Below are 6,000 nucleotides of genomic sequence, written 5' to 3' on the forward strand. Positions count from 1 at the left end.
CAGGCTCAGTGGCTTATGCCTGTAATTCTAGCACTCTGAAAGGCTGAGGCAGGTAGATTTCTTGAGCTCAGGAGTTCAAAACCAGCCTAAGCAAGAGCAAGACCCCTTCTCTACTAAAAATAGAAAAACTAGCCGGTGTTCAAGAGAATCACTTGAGCCCTAGAGTTTAAGGTTGCTGTGAGCTTTGATACCACAGCACTCTACTGAGGGCAACAAAGTCAGACTGTCTCAAAAAAAAGAAAGAAAAAGAAAAACTAGTCAGTGTTGTGGTAGGCACCTATAGTCCCAGCTAGTTGGAAGGTTGAGGGAAGAGTATCTCTTGAGCCTAGTAGTTGAGGTTGCTATGAGATATGATGCCATGGCACACTACCCAGGGCAACAGAGTGAGACTCTGTCTCAAAAAAAGAAGAAAATATATATGTATATAATGTGAGCTACTTATGTAATTTTAAAAAAATCAATAGATTGATTTTAATAATTATTTAACTCAAACACCAAAAATATTTAAACATGGGGCACTAACCACATTTCAGATGCTCAGTAAGTAATTCAGATACCCACAATTGGTGGGTAGCCATAGTATTAGATGCTGAAGGTCTATAGAATGCTAAACATCAACTAGAAAGAAGGAACTTCTATATCTAATAAACATGAAAGTTCTGTAAGGCATATTATCAAGTAATAAAAAGCAACTTAAAGAACTCACCATATATCATAAGAAGCCCCAAAACTCTTTCAGAGTGATTTTTTTTTTTGTTTTTGAGACCAAGAGTCTCACTCTGTCACCCTAAGCAGAGTGCTGTGGTATCACAGCACACAGCAACCTCAAATTCTTAGGCTCCAGCAAACCTCTTGCCCCAGCCTCCTGAGTAGCTGGGACTACAAATGTACACCACCACACTTGGCTATTTTTTTTTCTATTTTTAGTAGAGATGGGGTCTCACTTTTGCTCAGGCTGGTCTCAAACTCCTGAGCTCAAGCAATCCACCCGCCTCAGCCTCCCAGAGTATAGGATTACAGGCATTGGCCACGGCACCTGGCTACCAGAGTGATAGTTTGAGTTTCTGTTTACTTCAGAGAAATTCCTTATAGATCCTTCCACTGAAAATTATCACTTTTATATATATCTTTTTTTTCCTTTTATAGATACTCGGTCTCATTCTATCACCCAGGCTGGAATACAGAGGCACTATCAGAACTCACTGCAGCCTTGAACTCCTGGGCACAAGTGATTCCCCCTGCCTCAGCCTCCAGTGTAGCTGAGACTACAGGCATGTGCCATCACACCCAGCTAAGAATTTTCTTTTTTGCAGTTTTTTTTTGGGGGGGTGGGGGGGCTGGGTTTGAACCCGCCACCTCCGGTATATGGGGCCAGGGCCCCACTCATTTGAGTCACAGGCACCACCTTTTTTTTTTTTTTTGACACAGAGACTCACTTTGTTGCCCTGGGTAGAGTGCCATGGCATCACAGCTCACAGCAATCTCAAACTCTTGGGTTTAAGTGATTCTCTTACCTCAGCCTCCCAAGTAGCTGAGACTACAGTTGCCTATCACAACACCCAGCTATTTTTAGAGACAGGGTCTTGCTCTGGCTCAGGCTGGTCTTGAACTCATGAGCTCAGGCAGTCCACCTACCTCCTAGCTAAGAATTCTGATTGGAAGGCACTGACAGAGTAGAGAGAGGAAGTGAGGAAGCTGAGAGGGGAGTATTGTGTTGAATTGTGTCCACAAAGAGTGATAAGATGGTGTTCTAAACTTCAGGACCTGGCTTGGCGCCTGTAGCACAGTGGTTATGGTGCCAGCCACATACACCGAGGCAGGAGGGTTTGAACCCAGCCTGGGCCAGCTAAACAACAATGACAACTTCAACAAAAAATAGCTGGGTGCTGTGGCAGGCGCCTGTAGTCCCAGCTAGTTGGGCGGCTGAGGCAAGAGAATCTTATGCCCAACAGTTTGTGGTTGCTGTGAGCTGTGTGATGCCATGGCACCCAACCGAGGGCAAAATAGTAAGACTCTGTCTCAAAGAAAAAAAAAAAGGAAAGTCAGTGTTGTTTAGTAAAGTTAGTGTTGTAATGCTCATTTCGGCAGTACATATACTAAGATTGGAACAATACAGAGAAGATTAGCATGGCCCCTGTGCAAGGATGACACGCAAATTCGTGAAGCATGCCATGTTATTTTTATTACAGACAAAGAAAAGGCCCAGAAACTGAAGCAGTCTCTGCCCCCTGGTTTGGCAGTGAAGGAACTGAAATGAAGCAGATATGCTGATTTGAGTTGTATTAAATTTTAAAAATTAAAAAAAAGAAATGGAAAGTCAGGGAAAACTGGGGCTGGAACAGGGGTAGTTTCTTCATCGAAGGAATAGAATCTGTATGTATTGATCACATTGTTTTTCTTTTATGTATTTTATGATCTGATATATAATGAAGCTTGTTGGCCTGGTAGACACTTCCCGTCCTGGGGGTAGCCAATACCTTGGCATACCAAAAGACTCAACTAGAAGCATATCTTTCTTATGCAAACCAATGAACCCAGAAGTTTATACACATAAATACTTCATTCTCTAACTCTCACAAAAAAAAGTCAATGTTACCCCTGCCATAGATAAGCTATGACCAGGTACCAGGCAACTCAAGACTACCCCTACAACCCACAGGGCACTCACATTATTCCAGTGGGCCAGTCACAAGCCCTATAATCTGCCCTGCTTGCCTGTCTTCAGGACCCCACCAAAGGGTCTATCTCAGGCTCTCCCCTCACTCCTGTCTTCTGCCCCCTTACCAAAATCTGGAGCTTCCCCTATGGCCTTACATGCCATTTGATGACCTCTGCCTGCACCTGTGGACATATAGAGGTCTTTCTTCCAACCTCGGTTCTGCTGCCCTACCATGGCTGCAGCAACTTTATCAGGCCACGTGCAACATGTCCATTCTCAGAACACTGCAGGTTTCAAGGACAGGGGCAAGGGCAGAAGAGGAGAGGAGGGAAGGAAAATATTTAACCCCTCTTGACGACTTAGTGAAGATACAGATAGATATATAGTTAGTCACACACACCACAGAATCTTTCTGCTTAGGAAGACTGAAGTAGTGAAATACCAATGAAAACACTGCAACCCACTTCAGAGGATCTCTGCCCTGAATGAGGTTAGGCTTGAATTGTTTGACAGGACAAAAATGGCCCCTAAGAAGGATTGTGGATAAAGCATTACTAGCTAACAGTTGTAAGCAATGTTTTTCAACCTTTGTAATCTCACGGCACATTTGAACCTATAGTTAAACTTCCACAGCACACTTAAATTGTGTTGATCAAAAGAAAAAAGAGGTGCTTTGAACTTCTGAAAATCATTTAATGATCTTTAAAATTTTTTGCAGCACACCAGTTGAAAATCACTGAGAGGTTGATTTGTCCCACATATCTCTCCTAAACTATGTGGATAGTAATGTACCTATCATGAAGTACAATTAATACTCCCTTCTTACAGATTAAAGGTTAAAGTATATTGCTCACCATCTCACAATTAGTGTCAGAACACATGTTCCTCAAAGGGCTGGGGACTAGTGGATTTTCTAGACATATGAAACAGCATATGCAAAGACAGGGAAAATCTCAGAGTGTAGCTCAACTCTTTTTTTTTTTTTTTGTAGAGACAGGGTCTCACTTTATGGCCCTCGGTAGAGTGCCGTGGCCTCACACAGCTCACAGCAACCTCCAACTCCTGGGCTTACGCGATTCTCTTGCCTCAGCCTCCCGAGTAGCTGGGACTACAGGCGTCCGCCACAATGCCCAGCTATTTCTTTGTTGCAGTTTGGCCGGGGCCGGGTTTGAACCCGCTACCCTTGGTATATGGGGCCGGCGCCTTACCGACTGAGCCACAGGCGCCGCCCTGTAGCTCAACTCTTAAAGGTGGTTGGAGAAAGTTCACAACACTCTGAAAAATAACTTAATACAATAAATGAGAATTAAGGGAGTGTGACTACCACCGGCTGGGTTCTCAGGTCTCCATGTTTCAGCCAGTGTCTGTGCTGGAGTGAGGTCTCCTAGAGAGAGTTGCTTATAGGATATTAAGGTAATAAACACATAAAAGTGAATATAAGAATGTATTAATAAAATATGTTATTGAGACATTATTATGTATCAGGCCATATGCACCATACACATAAATATTAATACTAAAGTTCAGCACTGTGAGGAAAATTTAATTGGGTTTCCATTTTCCCAGCTCCAACACCTAAAAGGGAATGGCTAAAAAACAAAGACAAATGAACCTATGAAAGATCCACCAAGTAACAAAATGTAATGGGCAAGTCACTGGGATAAAGGGTATTGATGGCAGTGAGAAAGGGGTACCCTTTCTCAACAGACAACTGGTTGCACACAGGTACAGGTCCATCCTTGCTGGGGGATCTGGAAAATCTTTTTAATCTGGGCCTTAACTATACTGTAGAAGCAGTATGAGTTGTATGCAGTAATGAGAAAAGAAATGAAAAATGCAATAATAAAAATTTCTTGACATCAAATTGTATCTTTTGAGTTTTTTCTTGTGCTTTTTTTTGGTCTTTTTGCTTTTTGAGATAGGGTCTCTCTCTGACACCCAGGCTGAAGTGCCGAGGCATCCTAATAGCTAGCTCACTGCAGCCTCTGACTACTGGGATCAAGAAATCCTCCCATCTCAGAGTAGCTGAGACTATGGGCACACACCACTGCATCCAGCTCAGGATTTTTATAGGCAGCACTGGCTGACAGAATGGAGTGAGGAAGTGGTAAGGGGAATATTATGTGTTAAATTGAATCCCCAAAGGCAGTATGATGATGTCCCAAATGTCACAATGTAACCTTCTGTGGACACAGAGTCCTTACAAAGCGGTCAAGTAACAGGATCTTAATTCAATGACTGCTGTCACTATCAAAAAATCGAACTTGACACATACACAAGGGTGGGGGGATGGCACATGAAGGCAGAGGTCAGGGTAATGTGGCCATGAGCCAAGGAAAACCACAGATTGTCAGCAGCCACCAGAAGCCAGGGGAGAGACGTGGAGCAGATCCTCCACTACAGCCTCACAAGGAGCTAATCCTGTCAATTCCTTGACTTTGGACTTCTGGCCTCCAAAGCTCGGAGAGAATTCTCTTATTTCAGCCACTCAGGGTCCTTTTTAATGGCAGCCCACTGGGAGATAGGTGTCCCTCCAATAAGCCACATTTCCTTATAGACTTAAGGAAAAAGAAATGGAAAGTCAGGGGAAGGGGGATTGGGATGGAAATGTCTAGGTAGAAGGAACAGAATCTTCCTATGTTGTTGTTGAAGTTTTTCCTATTTAAGATATTTTATGATATTCTGATCTCATACCTAGCTTGCTTATCTGGAAGAATCTCCCTCCTTCCCCTGCCGGAGTAGCCAATGCATCTAATACCCAAAGGCTCAACTAGGACCATGTCTTCCTTAGGCAAACCAACGAACCCCAAGTCTATACATAAAAAACTTCCATCTCTAAACTCTCACAAGGCCATATTACCCCTGCCGTAGATAACATACTATACAGCTAGGTACTACCCTGTTTCCCCGAAAATAAGACAGTGTCTTATTTTAAGGTGTGCTCCCAAAGATGCGCTAGATCTTATTTTCAGGGGACGTCTTGTCTGTCCTGTAAGTAGGTCTTATTTTCGGAGGATGTCTTATTTTCGGGAAAACAGGGTAGGCAACTCAAGACCACTCCCACAATGCAAATAGCCATTAGCCAATGCCTAGCTATTTACTCTGCTCTGCTTACCTGTGCCTCCGAAATCTCACCAAAGGCCCTGGGTCAGGTTTTCCCCTCACTCCTGTCTTCTGACACCTTTCCAAACACTGGAGCTTCCCCTGTGGCCCTGCTCACCATTTGGCATTTGGTGAGCCCCTTTGTGTGCACCTGTGAGCACATACATGTCTTTCTTTCAATTGTGCTTCCCTACTGTGGCTGCAACAACTTTACCAGGCCACATGCACCATATCCATTC

General features: G+C 43.6%; 1 non-coding gene across 1 annotated transcript; it reads left to right on the forward strand.

Annotated features, from left to right (window-relative positions):
• The first annotated feature begins 2,069 nt into the window (after positions 1-2,069).
• LOC128562872 (U6 spliceosomal RNA) lies at positions 2,070-2,179 on the forward strand. Its single transcript, XR_008373571.1, has one exon. It is a non-coding gene; the product is annotated as a U6 spliceosomal RNA (small nuclear RNA).
• Positions 2,180-6,000: the final 3,821 nt, after the last annotated feature.

Source organism: Nycticebus coucang, chromosome 12 (genome assembly GCF_027406575.1).
Source record: "Nycticebus coucang isolate mNycCou1 chromosome 12, mNycCou1.pri, whole genome shotgun sequence".
In the NCBI taxonomy this organism is placed as follows: domain Eukaryota; kingdom Metazoa; phylum Chordata; class Mammalia; order Primates; family Lorisidae; genus Nycticebus; species Nycticebus coucang.